Here is a 14,464-nt window from a genome sequence, read left to right as displayed (position 1 = left end):
ATGTAGTGATTTAAGCGCAAATTTATAGTATTAATCTGTGCACCTACTTGTACATGAATGAGCAAAGACTCAGGCCTTTCTGGTCATCTTTGCAGTGCTGTCACTTCTCCCTAGTGACAGCCTCTATTGCATACCCAGGCTGGGACAGTTTGTCTTGTGTCTAATCAGCATCTCATGGTACAATGTGGAGGCTGCTGATATTTAGTGGATGTATTTTTACTGGGAAGACATGTACATTGGTAGCACACACAAGTTTGATAGAGGTAGTTGAGAAAGTTTTCCTATCATTTATGGAAGTTGTATTCCCTGTACTCCCAAAAGTAGCAATAGTTTTAGAGGAATTTTAAAGGAAAATGGTATGAAACTTACCAACGACATGATTTCAGTTACCCAGAATGTTTGGGTATTTGAGGAGGAAATTTGAAAATTGTGTCTTTGGAGTAGGTGAGGAGGACAGAGACTGGCTACGTTATATATCATATTATATATTGATCTGATAGAGCTTTTCAATATTGTGTGTTCACAGTGAGGGGGGGAGGGAATAAAAAGCATTATAGATAATCCTTATATGATCCTTTTTGCTCATGAGCACCCAGGAGACTGGTATTGCCATAGTCGAGTAAATACCCCATGCCATCTAGTAGCATCGTGTTATAGGAAAGGAAACCCTGCTATCTACATTTGCCAAGGGGGAACAGAGATGAGACACGGCTCACGGGAGCCCCAGAGGAGGGGGGGGTTTGTCAGGTGTCCTCTTCGTGGCTTGTCAGTGCAAAGAAATCTTCTGCTCTTCTTGGGCTCACAGCTCCTGTAGGGCTGTAGATAAAGATCCCACGTTACTGTCTAAAACCCTGTATCCTTGGGTGGCGTTTGGACCTTCAGTATTTAGGGCGTTGTTTTTCCTTACCCGGAGGAATAAATGATTAGTTCATCTACTGTATATTGGTGTGTGCCTCTGCTGGGAAATCCAACACTAATATAAATTCAATTGTAAGAGTTTTGTGAGGAGGAGCAGGGTAAAAATGTCACCCTGTTTGGGATGGGAATGTGCCTCCTGAACTCCAGACAGGGTTTCTTTTGGGTAGCTCGTCTATTGTGCCAAGCCAACCTGCAGTGGGGGTGATTTCAGCGTTGTTTATAGCTTTATTATGCAAGTCGGTAGGGTAAGACATAAGCACGGTTTAATGAAGCTCTCTGAGTTTTGAGTAACTTCTGCAACCGCTGAGTTTGAGAGAGTGCTGTGCTGTAGCTGACCTAGGACTTCTGAGTAGTTCTTAGTGCGCTGAATCTCATTTTCATGATCTTAGTTATGTTATTTAAGTATGTTAGTTAAATCCATTATTTGTTGGGAGGAATGGGTCTATAACCTGAAAATGTCTCAAACAAGCAGGTATCTGAATAAAATTACTTGTGAAGTTTTGTGGAAATAAAAATATGAAACTTGCCATATAAAATCTGAGAAATGGCAGTGCTACGTAAAACCATAAAACCCCTGCAGGACTGTGGGCTTTTTTAGAAGAATAAGGGAAAAGTGTAATTTATGCCTAGATAATTAGTGGTGTTTTACCACTGAAATGTACACCACTTGGAAGAGTCACCAGAGCCTTTCACACCTGCATGGGGTATGAAATTCCAAACAATTAAAACAATATTTCTTCCGGAAAAGAAGTCTATTGTGCCCTAGCAAAAAGCATATTGCAGGAGTGGAAACAAATGTAGTAAAGCAGAATGTGTGATAAATAGAAAACGTACTGTCAAAGACTTTGACACATCTTTTCTTTTGAAAAATTTAATATGCAGTAACTTTGTGAGCAAATGTCACTTTTGAAGCTGAATTTATAGTAGCATTCCTTGATTCCTTGTGAAAGGCTTTTGCTTTTTAAGAATGGTATCTTGGAGTCGTGTAATTTTGCTTGGTTTTTTTAAAAAACAAACACCCCCACAGTACCATTTTGGTCTCTTGGTTGAGAACTGAAAACAAGTAGTACAAGTAGTTAAAAGTAATCTAAAAAATAAACAACTTGTCCATATTCCTACTTATCTTCTAGCTGAAAGGAACTGTAGAAGAGGGGGTACAATACAAGTTTTTATATTAAATATTCATTTTGTCCTGTCCTTGCTATGCAAGTGTTCATTATTTCTTCAGAGGGGTAAACAAAGACTCCAGTGTATCGGTCACTTAATTTTTACACTTGCTTATTCCATGAATGTCGTTACTGTTATATTTAAGAATTTTTATATGTACCTTGAGAAAGTGAATACCTAAAAAAGAGGATTTTTTTTTTCAGTTGACAGCTCTAAATGTCATTCCTGAGTGTTTGTGAAAGCATATTAAAAAATTTATTTAGAAAAGGAGAGGAGTTGTTTGACAGGAAAAAGAAGGTATTTGACTTTCATTAGTTTTTGTTTTCATGGTCACGTAAAGGGTGAAAAGGCATTTAAGAAAATGAAAGCTGAAATCCTTTGCATCCCTGGTGTGAAGCAGAAAGAGCCACCTGCGCTCCACGGGTGCTTGGTGCCATCCCTCTCCTGCTTCCCTATTTTTGGAAGCCTCTGTAGAAGGTCACAGGGAAACATAACCCCCAGCTCCTAAGGCAAAAGCAGCCTGGATTATCATTCATGTGAAACTAAAGACGGAGTGCTAGTAGAGAGCAAATAGTTACTCCTGTTAGTATTTCCTAGATGAACACAAGTAGCTTAAATTTCAGTTGTGCAAAATTAGTTGCTGAATTTAAAATGTTTAGCTCTAATTTCCTGCCCCCCCCCCCCCCCGGTCAGTCATTCATTATTGCAATCTAATGTTAGAAATCTAATCACTGTTTCTGAGGAAGTATTTCAGGAAACCACCTAGACAAAGCATTTTAATACAAAAATTAGAAGAACGGCTATTTGTCAATTAGATACAAATGCATGATACAGGATTTATTCTTACTCATATACTTTGTTCAGTTTTAATGTGCAATTACTGTACTTGTATTAGGAAGCAATAAATAGTTATATTGATACCTTTTGCATTTTACTAGAAATAGTCATTGAAAGGAAAACACACAGCGGATCACGAAAGAATTGTTTGGAAATTAATTTCCCTGATGGTTTTCTCGTATTGACGCTTCTTGGCTCCGGTCTCTGGTCAGACAGGGATGCACTGGACACCAGAGGGTGCTTCCCGTATTGGTGAGCTGTGCTGGTTTTTGTCTCTAACAAAAGAAAGGGTGGGATATTGGGATATTGGGGAGTGTCAGGGTGAGGTAAGTGGAGGATTTGACTCGGGGTTTTGGTCCCAGTACGCCTGTGCCCATCCTGCTCTTTAGCTCCAGCTTCCCACCAAGTGTGTCCCGGAGCGCACCAGCACTGGGGAAGGGCTCTGCCTGCCCTGGCTGCGGCCGTGGTTCCCAGCATGTCCCCAGTTGAGATCTGTGGCTTTGTTCCTCTTGTGCCGATCAGTACATACCTTCTCCAGGGAAAGCTGGTTTTGTGTTGTCTCTTAAATCTTTTTTTAGTGGTAACTACAATAATAAAATCTTAAAAGTATATTTAGAAGCTGTACTTAAAATTCTAGTCCTTCAGAAGGGGAGAAAGTGCCGATTTTACCATTCGATGAATACCATAAGCTGATTTATGGCTTCTTTTGACGCTCAGTCATGCGACAGAGGCAAAGGAGCAGCTGGTAATGCAACCAGTAAAAGTTAAAATAAAGAGAAGGAAATGCTATATAACAACAGCAGAGGGATATTATTAGCTCCTGCATGCTGCTGGAGAAGATCTGTGGGATGAGAGTTCTTCTGGAGGCCAGGGAGCTTTCCCCAGGGCTCCCAAACCCATCGCCCACACACCAGCTTTCAGGACTAGTGTTGCCCAGCAGGAGCTGGTCTGGACCAGGCCGTGCCGTGACAGACCAAGGGTGATAGATGGAGAGGTGCTGGCTGATGGCACAGCCGAGTCCAGCGCCTGCGGTGTGCTTTTGCTAAAAGGGACTTCGGTGTAATCAAGTGTGCTGGATAAGACAGAAAAATACCATGAGTTGAGGCAGCTTGGGGAATTAAAGATGAACTTTTTTTCGGTGTGTTGCATTATCAAATTGGGCAGGACCGGGGCGACCCTTCATTTGAAGGCAGGTGCCAAAGTACAGACCTGCTGGGCAGACAGTGCTCAGAGGATGCCACGTCAGTAACATGTAGAAAATTGGGATTCCTGTCCCGTGGAGTGCTCTGTCACGGGAAGTGCGGGGCAGTCCCTCTCCTAACCTTACCAAGGTCACTGTTGGAGCCTTGAGTCATGCTCATACGGGTCTCTGTGAGAAACTGCTCCAGACATTGCTCTGACAGTGCAACCTCCTCTTCCTATTTGACAGCCCACTTCCTAAGATGAGCCATCGACTCCCTGAGCTCAGCAGGCTGGCGAAGTGTGAGATGCTGTAATGTGTACAAATTCAAATTTCTGCAAGGAGCGAAAAGGCAAGAACAATTAACATTAGTAATACTTAACTGAAACAAAATACTACCAAACCCAACAGCAACAACATACCTGAACCCCCACAACCTTCCATCCCAACTGTCTTAAAACAGGAAAAAGCTCCTCACATAGGAAACTACAGAAGGAGCATTCAGAAGGGCAAAGAGAGAAGAATTCAAACCCTGGAAAAGGTACATGGGATACCAAATGAGGCGTGGTCTGGCTCAGGATGGTTTTTGTGACCCTTCCCTGCACATACTCCAGATGAAATTCCTCCCTCTTAAATACCGAGTTGAAGCATACCCAGTACACTGAAGGAGGTACTGCTGACACTTGCACAGCGGCGTGAACACCTCCCTGTGTGTGTCTGCTGAGGACTCCTCTTGTGATACAGGGCATGATCGCATTCACGGCTTTGGGAACTGCATCACGTTGATACTGATACCAGGACCAGCTCTGGCACCCACGGCTGCTCGGTCCTTCACAGCTTTTAATGAGCTAACAAATTGTAACAATAAACCCCTGCAATTAGTCCCATGCGTTTACTGCATTTTACACTATGGTCACCCACAGCTGCTTTTTTTTTTTTTAAACTTGAGTTTAGGCAGTTTCTTGTGTACAGCAGCCCCCAAATTCCTTTCTGCTGGCAATGCTTTTCAACTTGATTAATTGAAAGACTTTGTATTTTTGTCTCAAGATAGTGAATGAAAATACTTAAAGATCTGTCCCACGGCTGTTCTTGACAATCTCTGCTAGTAGTTTTTCTCCAACCTGATATTTTGCTTCTCAAAACAACTTACTTCCATTTTGTCTTGGCTCAAAGTTGCGTTCAAATAATAGATTCTCTGCTAATCTTTCATCTTCTTTTGAGTAACGTTTCTCCTGTGTCACCATGTCAAATGGTTTATTAATGTCCAAACATAAGATTTCTTGTATCAGTTTATTTGATAAAAGTTTTCTAGAAGAAATAAGTCATTTACTTGGATACACACAATGTTTGGACAGTTGGTCTGTTATACTCACTTTCCCCTTTGTCTTGTTAAATTTCCTTTAAGATTCCTTCAAAAGCATTAAATACTTAAATCTAATTTTTTGCAGTCATTTCTGAACTCTGGTTTTAAATATCAGCACTATATTCTTGCACTGTATTCTTTTTGATCAGCTGGAAGCATCTGTGACCTGGAAAACTTATTCTAAATGCTTAATGTAGTTTTATTCTGCCTGCCTTTCAGTCCTGTGTCCGCCAACCTGGACATACTCCATTTCTTGAGTTTTGCTTCCATCTTGGTTGTGATGATGGCATATCCTCATTGACATTATTTATATCACCCTGATCCATCTTGAAAACTGAGGTCAAGTTCTCAAAGCTGTATCTAGATCATCCTTGATCTATGTCCTATCTGTATCGTATAACACCCTTTCTTTTCTCCCTTGCTGTTCTCGTATTTGTACACAACCACCTTGTTGTTGGTGGTTCTGAAATACAACTTTTCAGAGTTGCAAAACAGCGTCTGTGCAAACTGTATTTAAAAAGTAGAATAATCTTTATCGACAGTGTGATGTTTTTTATATGCCCTAAACTTTCCTGAATCCATTTTGCACTTTTTAAAATCAGGTGTATTTGTGTCATTTTAGAAAGTGAGGTATGATTTATCAAAAAGAGCTTCCAAACCACAGACTGAAAAATAGTTTGTCCTTAGCAAGTGAGATGGTTTTGGCAGCAATTGCACTAAACAGGGAATTTCCAATCTTGGCTGCTAACATGAGATTCCTTGTTTAGGATTACATTGCTTGTAGATTACAGAACTGGCCACAGAATAGACACACTGCTCAAATGACAGATTTGTCCAACCTGTGCTGTGTTACAGGAAACAGAGCTGTGTTTTGTAAACCAGAGCTAATATTTTCCATCTGTAACCAAGTACAAGACTGATGAAGGACATAAAGAATATTCTGCAATGGAGAATGCCTGGAAGGAGAAATTCCTAGTCCTTTTTTTAAAAAAAGAGAAGGTTGCATTTCGGTTTTGTTTAGTGTTCTCATAAGAATTTGTAGTGTCCTGAAAATGAACGTTATCCTTTTCTAGAAAAATAAATGTCCCTTAAACAGCCCAAAGCAGCTATGAGCAGAGATTCTCCAGGGAGAGCTTTGTAGCTCTTACGCACTTTGAGATGAAACATTTCCATTTAGTAGATGACTTGTAACATTCCCATGAAAATGCATTGTGTATGTTGTTGGGGGAAATGTCAAAGATTGGGTCAGTTATGATCTCCTTTTTGCTCCCCTCCTTTCTACAGAACTGAACAAGCTCTGCCAAATTTGGTTTCTTTTCTAGCATACCCAAATTTATATATGTTATGAGAATACAGGGACTTCTCTTTCTGCTTTACCCCAGCAATCCCCAATGAGTGCGACAAATCTAGAAATGAAGTGGTAGGTACTGGCCATGAGGAGCTGCTGCTTTCTCACACGAAGGATGAGCAATCATAAATATTTCACGTGCCCACTTCCACAAAAGCCTTAGTACTTGGGGATAGTCAACTTTTGGTAATTGTTAATAGGTATTTAGCTTATCGTAGGGCTGAAAGGTCCCACTGAAGTACAGCTTCCCGTTTGGGGAGGGAGGAGATAGACCCTCCCAAACCACATTGGAGCTGCTCCCTTTTGATAGTCAGTGGACAGAAAGAACAGTGCATCCCTTCCTGAAATAGGTAGTGCCAGCAGGCTGGGTGAATCCTGCCTGCAACTGGCTGCTGCTTTTCCCCGATTGCAAAGGGGGAGCTGCAGATGTTTACATTGTATGTCCCTGATCCTCAGAGTTGCTGAGCATCTTGCAGCCTGTTAGCGTAACACGTGAACACCCAGCCCGAGGGAAGAGCCCCACGTTGTGGGTCAGGAGCTGAGCTGGGGGGAGGGTCCCTGTACGGTGTGTTGCAGAGTCTGTAAACGGATCGGTGGCAGGTGAACTTGTGTTTTTGGCTAGCTAGTGGGTTGCGGGCCATCTAGTGTTCCTTTGTTCCTTTTAAACAAAAAGGTAATGGTGCCAATTTGAGAGGTTTTTCTGATTTATCCTCACTAGAGAAGCTTGCTTGGGAGCTGCTGTTGCGTTACCAAATTGGTTTAGAGAGAAGGGGAGGTTCTGGCTAGGGTAGCCTTCTGTGAGGAGCTCTTGCTGTACTCATCACGTGTGGACCCAAAAGTGGTGTGTGGGGGTGTGCTGTGTGAACCCCAGGGCCAGAAGTGCCTGTGTAAAAGGGAGAGCTGTGTAAGGTCAAAAGAAAAAAAAAAAAGATGGCCCTCAACGGATGACAGCAGACCGCAAGAAGGGAGACTACTGCCAGGCTGGGCCCTGCAGGGCGCTGAGGCGGTGTGCCCAGCAAATGATGCTGGTTTTGTGCAGAACAGATGGCTACAAACGTTTCACACTTGTGAAAGGGGATTTCTAAAAGCGCAGAGTTTGGCTCAAAGTATTTCTTCAAGGTTGTGGTGCCTGCAGCAGTCATGGGGCTGTGTGTTAACCGCTGTGTGAAAAGTGCTGTATGTATAAAGTAAATAGTCCTCTGCCCAGCTGTGTTCGATAGCAATGACTGTGCAAAGCCCATGAGTGGCTAATTTTTTTTTTCCATAGCTTGTCACTCCTGTAAACAATTGCACATGATTTCACCCTAATTTAGCCATGTGCTACTCTGCAGATGGAATCTAGGACGTTGCTGGGGGTGTACAAATATTGTAGTGGTCCTAGAAAGTAGGCTTTATGTATAAAGATTAGTAAATCACCAGTGGGAGCTGCAACTCAGTTACGCGTTTCAAGAGAAATAAAGTTGAGGTGACTTTTTTACCAGACAACGGACCCAGCTGTAAAATTTCAGTTAGTAACCATGTATTTCTGATATATAGGGATACAACTTCTCAGTGCTTGTAAAACACAAAGATAATTTAATGTAAAGTTTAGTATCAAACAAAATTACTTTCTCACACTAACAAACTTTTCCAGGAGGAAACAGCTGGTGGTGATGTTACAGCCCCAGCCTTCAGTAGGGTATACAACAGAAGTATTGGTACCCTCTCAAGTGGGAACACTATGAGGGACTGTTACTTCAAAGAAGCTGACATCCCATCCAAGGTAGTCAGTGTCTATTAAAAATTAGAGGCAGTGATTAGGTGGTGATTAATCTGGGAGAAGGGGTACCTGCTTAAGGTGGCTGTTGTTCCAAACTGGGAGTCTGTGCTAGTCTTACTGTAAACTAAGACTTTGAGCAATGGTCTGGGACACAGTGATACTTGTAAGGAAACTTCAAATTAAAGAGAGGGTTTGAGGTGTCTAGCTATAAAGGGGAGAGTTTGGTTTCTTTTGCATTTTCAGCTGGTAAGAGAGAAGTTTTTCTAAGGTAAATCCTGAATTTGCTTTAGCCTGGGGTTTAGGATTGGGCCAAAAAGTAGGTATACTTGTGTATTTGGTAATACTAAATCAGAAGTGAACACTGGTATTGTTTTCATGTAGTATCTTTACCTTTTGAACCAAAAGTAATTGATGCTTGGTATTGCTTCTGCTAAGGTTAAGTCTGGAGTTCAAGCTTTGATTAGGTCTGAATTGAAAAACAGAGAAGCCTCATTATTAACTGTTCATGTTAATCACAGGGAGATGGGACAGCAGAGCTGGGTACCATTTCCCACATCTTCAGCCAGGAAGAACTGAAAGAGCAGCACTGGTTGCTGTGTGGCGATGAAATTCAGTTTGGAATTGGAGAACTTGTTTAACATAAGTAAAGGAGACACACAGTAAATCTAATCCTCCCGAAACAAGAGTTGGTGTTCAAATTGCTAAATGCTGCCTTGCTCTTTCAAAGCAGGTCGTGGACAGTTGGCAATCTCTGTTTATTGGGTCAGGGCTTAGGGTAGTGGGTTTTTTCTGTCTGGTTCTGATAAAAGCTGGCTGTGAGTGCTGTCTTACACCAGTTTTAGCCAGTCATTAGCTGTCCCATGCACAGGTTGCTGCTCTTGTCTTGGTAGGCTTCAGCTGCTTTTAAGATTAGTAGTGAAGCTGGGAAATCAGGTGTTTTCAGAAAAAGAGGTAGCTGAGCCTGTAACTAGTAGAGCCCTTAATGCTTGCAGCTGGAAGCTAAAAGCCTGCTTTAGCAGACATTTTTCTTCATTTGCTAGAAACATCCATGATTATTGTGACTAGGTCTGCTGATTGTGGCTTTGTTTAGGTGTAGAATTGGAGCTAGATTTGCAACTGTCAGCACAGGGGATTCAAACACATTTATTGTAAAAACAGTCCTGCACAGGTAGGGTGAGAGCTGGCACTTGCACGAACCTGTGCCAGCGGAACAGGGTAAAGTTTTTTAGTTTCCTTAAACTGAACTAAATGCTTCTGTAGTATTAAGGCAGTGGTTAGTGCTGAGATGGAGACTCCAGCTCAGGAAAGCCAAGGCTAGCGGTTCAGGTGTTAAATCCTTATACTTTAGAGTTCAAGCTGGATGAGGAAAGGAGAATGCTTTATCATGACCAGTGTTGGTCAGGGATACACCATCTTGCTAAATAGAGCCAGCCTTGCAGCTCCCAACAGCAGGACCCCAGCTGGTCCCTGTAAATGGTTTACTAGTTTTGATTCAAGAATGAGTTACCAGGGGCTAGATCTAGTGACAGCAAAGGATGGAGGTTAGGGGTGGGACTGAAGACTTGCTTCTGCCTTTCAAATTTAGGCTGGAGGCTGGGTCTGGGGTTGTCTAATGACTCATCCCAGGGCAGTGCTTGCAGGTGGGATTAACACAAGATTAAGTAAAGATATGGAACCAGGAGAACTCAAACACTTCATTTGTTTAGTTCTTCCCCGTTTCCCTTTTTGGGAAACTTGCTTTTCAGCCTGTGTCCAGTGTGCTTGGAAGCTCCTTTTTGCAGGTGATCTGTGAATCTCATACATTTCTTTTCAATGTTAAATCGTTATTTATAGCAAGGAGTTTGATGGAGGCTGTGGAATTATTGGCTGTAAGTTTTATAAAGCAAGCCAAATGACGAACAAAAATAATTTGGCTTCACATTCCTCTAAGCCAAGCGCTGTATTATCTCTGCTGCTAATCAGGGATCCATAAAAATCTGCATTAACGCCTTTCAGATTTGCTCAGTTCTATTACCTTGCAGATTTTGGACTTTTAGCCTAATTAAACCCTGGAAAATGAGAATTTGGTATAGCTGTAAATTTGATAGCAGACACGGAAAAAGATTGTGCATAAGCTGTTAAAGTGCTGCCATGTGAGGACAGGCAAAGGGGAAGAAGGGGGACTGTGGCATTGCTGTTGGGGAAAAGCTGTTGTGTTTTGCAGAGCATTTCTCCAGGATGGGGAATGGCCTGGGACGCCCTGCAGCCACCCCTGGGCATCAGGTCAGTCATGAGCAGACGTGTGGCAAGGGACTGGTAGGTTGCTCACCATGAAGGCAAATTAAGAGGCCAAATTAAGAGGCTGCTGTCTTCCTCTGGCATGAGAATGAGCTCCTGGGGCTTGGCAAGGCTCTAAGAAAACAGAAAAGACAGCAGTAAGAAAACTTGTAGCCAGATGTAATTGTAAACTGCTGGGAAAACACTAGGGAAGAATGGGGAAAGCAGTTGTAATTATCTGTAAACTCTATGTATCTTTGTGTAGTGAAAGAATTCGGTGATGCTTTGTAAAGAATTAGGTCTGCAGTAAACTGGGAGCTGATGAAAACTGGAAGTGATCATGCTAGAAGGTTTGTGAGGCTTTACTCTTCCAAATGTTTATATGGGCCAGCTTGTGTTGTCCCTGGTTTGATCACCTGATTGCCACTGATTATTTTTCCTTTCTTCCTTGGACTTCAATGGACCAGCAGTCTAGAAAGGACTGGATTTATTTTCCCCCTCTGTTCTGCTCCTGCCCCGTTAGGAAGACGAGTTAAATGTCCTGGCAAGCACATCCCTGAACTTCTGGGAGACCTTGTGAGGGTCCTGGTGGTATGTGTCCAGTGCTTCCAGGGGTCCTGCCAGACTAGAAATGGGAGTTTGGGTGATGCCAAAAGGTGAGAAAAAAAATCAGTATTTAGTTCACTTCTTCCTGAATGCCAAGCTTGCTCAGCCCTCTGCATTAGGGTGGGCCGTGCTCAGGTCCTGGGCTTCCCCGGTCCATCCTGTCCTCCACCTTCTTTGCAGTGTGGTCAGACAGCCTGGGGCTGTGTGCCTCAAACCAGAAGGGCCTGGGGGCCACTCCCCCAGTCTCCCTGTGGTATGCTTCATCCACACTTCTCACCATGGGGGACACTCCTGGAGGCTGGTATTTCATATTGCCACGCTGCCACAACCCTCCATGACAAGGAGAAAATTTCAGTCGCTTGCCTCATTGGGTTGCAAATGTTTATGAATACCGCAACTAACAGCCTGGGTAAGTGGAAGATTAATTTCTATACCACCTGGCGGCAAGCTGTGGATTAGGCTGCTGTCCCTCGTGTGGGTTTAATGTTAGAGGAATGGGGCATTCGAGTACTCAGACAATTGGCCTCTTGTTTAAACAATGAGCTTCTCGGTCTTGTTAGCCAGCGCTCTTAAATTTTCATTTTATGCTGGAATGCAGGCTTGTGTGATGTGGAGAATTGCTTCAGCACAGAAACCTGTTCAGTTAAAGGAACTGCTCAGATCCAGCTGTTGGCGACCCATGAATGCCAGTGCTCCTTGCAGAGTAAATAAGACTGACACACTGCCCTTGGAACAGATATCATGATTTGTGCCTTCATTCTTCTGAAAAAAAGAACCTTTGTTGAGGAAGGACGGTTGGGGAAAGGGGGAGAATGCAAAGCTTGGTGCAGAAACTGCCCTGTGTGACAGTCTTCTGCAGCTAACACTGAGGTCCCTATAGCATAAGCCTAGTAACAAGGCACTGTAAGAAGCACGTCTAGTAGTTCTTGTTACAGCTATAGAATTGTCTTGTAAATTTTGAATGCTTTTTCCTCTCATGAAAGAACATATGGTACAACATAACTTACCCTATGCATCTACTTCCAAGAACCAGGCTAACAGGCATAGCTGGGGTGTGCACACACTCAGCCCGTGTGCAGGACCCTTCTCCCTACCCTGTGTGTCTGGTTTTTCAGTTGCCTCGGTTTTGGTGGTAAGTTGCTGCACCTATTTGTGGGTGACAGGAGTGTCTGGGTGGTACTGGATGGGCAGTTGGTTATGCCAGACATCTTAGTACCAGTCAGGAAACAATGTGTATCTATATAAAAGATCTGTCACATTTTTTATGTATAATATATATAAATTAAAAAATAGGTAATATTACATACAGAAAATATATAGATATACATTATTTTTATATATTATATATTATTATTATACCAAAAGTATAATATAATATATGTATCTGTAAAAGGCTGTAGCAGTTCCAGTAGATGCTGAATACATTTCACATGCAGAGCAGCTGACAATGCTTATGTCTCAGCCAGGAGCTGAGTACCTGAGACCCGGTCAGGGGAAAGATGATGTTGGGATGGGACAAAGCCCAGGAAGAACCACAGCAAGGTGGTAAAGCCTGGCCCCTGGAATCCCTGCCCCAGAGCAAGGGGGCTGGGAATGCTGCTGTCTCTTCTCCCTCAGGCTCCTTTTGTTCCCTGTTTAAAAGTTGTGACATGGGAGCTTTGAAATGTCACTGGCCAGTTTCAGCTGCTGAAATGGAAATGATGCTCTGGCCCTCAGCTTGAGCACTCATGCCCTATGTGTCACAGGCTGAATCAGAAAAAGTTGCTTTTTAAGCTACTAGCCAGGACTGAGGCACCCAGGGTTGCAGCCCATAGCCAAACTAGATAGTGAAGTGCTTGGTTGGTAATTGGCCATTCCAAGTGTCACTTTTAGTCAGGCGTATGTCCATCTTCTGTCTATCCGTATATGTATATCTATATAGCATTTATGTACAGGCACACATTTTAAAATAAAAATCAAATGTCTGACTTTCTTACCTGATTAAGAAAGGGCTGGTGCTTTAAATCAGTGCAGAACATGCAGTGGCTGTTGAGTCAAAACTTTGCAGCTTTTCTAACATGTGATGCTTGTTCCAGGCAGCAGCTGAGCCCACAGCTTCTCTACAAGGAGTTTCACTGAAGAAATTGAAGAAATGCCCTCTGCCTGTGCCCAGCAGCTCCAATCAGCCTTTTATGGTAGATGGCAAAACACTGGAAGAACTTTGAAAGAAATTGTTACCAGGTGGTTGGTCTTGCTGTTTTTAAGTGAGGTATGAATAGCACCCCTTGTCCCACCTTCATTTATTTATTATTATTATTGTGTATTTTAAATACACATTACTAATAAATTGAAAGAGCTGCTTTGTAAATGAAAAATAAATACTTCTACCCTTCAGCATGATATGATGTGTATCTGGTTTTCTTTCAGCTAAGTTAAAATAGCAAAAAGGGAGGTAGGGTCCAGTTGATGAGGTAGGTGGTAAAAATCAGAGTTGGGACATTAAGGGAAGTGGGCTGAAACCATGCACTTAATGCCTCCCAGCCCTGTTCCTCTGTGTTTGGATCAACTGTTACTAGATAAGTACCTAGGATATTTAGTCAAAAGCAACCCCCTAGCTCCAGCACCCCAAACCCCCTGGAGTTGTCTGTTCCTGACTAGTGTAGATGCTTTCAAGACTGCTCTCCTGGCAGGTCAGCAGCCTCACACTACCCTTAGACAAACAGTGCCAAAGCCAGACTGTTGCAGTGAGGAATGTCTCTAACCCTTAACTTTGCTTTGGATGTAGGTTTTTGCAGATGTGCTGCCCTGAGGATGAAGAACAGAAGGCCAGGCCACAGGAACACATTTGTCTTACCACCCCTTGGACCTATTCTCGCCCCCTCTGCTTCTCTCCTGCTGCAAGGGAAGTGCTGCACAGGCACAGTGCCCCTGGCCTGCACCGTCACTTGGGGGACCATGGCTGAGGGAAACATGCTGATGGGTGCAGAGGGGGTGTCACCTCCCCGCCTACCTCCCTTGCCAGGGCTTCAGTTCACCTAGAACAGGGCTGCA

General features: G+C 43.0%; 1 long non-coding RNA gene across 2 annotated transcripts in view; it reads right to left on the bottom strand.

The window, feature by feature from the left end:
* Positions 1-2,922: 2,922 nt before the first annotated feature.
* Positions 2,923-14,464, bottom strand: part of LOC122152594 — a 65,156-nt gene continuing 53,614 nt past the window's right edge. For both annotated transcript variants that reach the window (XR_006164670.1, XR_006164669.1), the window contains 3 exons: positions 13,411-13,632; positions 10,881-10,963; positions 2,923-4,437 (listed from right to left, as the gene is read on the bottom strand). This is a non-coding gene — a long non-coding RNA (uncharacterized LOC122152594). The remainder of the gene's footprint in view (positions 4,438-10,880; positions 10,964-13,410; positions 13,633-14,464) is intronic.

This window comes from Tyto alba, unplaced genomic scaffold, assembly GCF_018691265.1.
Source record: "Tyto alba isolate M040663 unplaced genomic scaffold, T.alba_DEE_v4.0 Super-Scaffold_8, whole genome shotgun sequence".
In the NCBI taxonomy this organism is placed as follows: domain Eukaryota; kingdom Metazoa; phylum Chordata; class Aves; order Strigiformes; family Tytonidae; genus Tyto; species Tyto alba.
The sequence above is the reverse complement of the archived record's forward strand: the minus strand, read 5'-3'. Positions and strand labels throughout refer to the sequence as shown.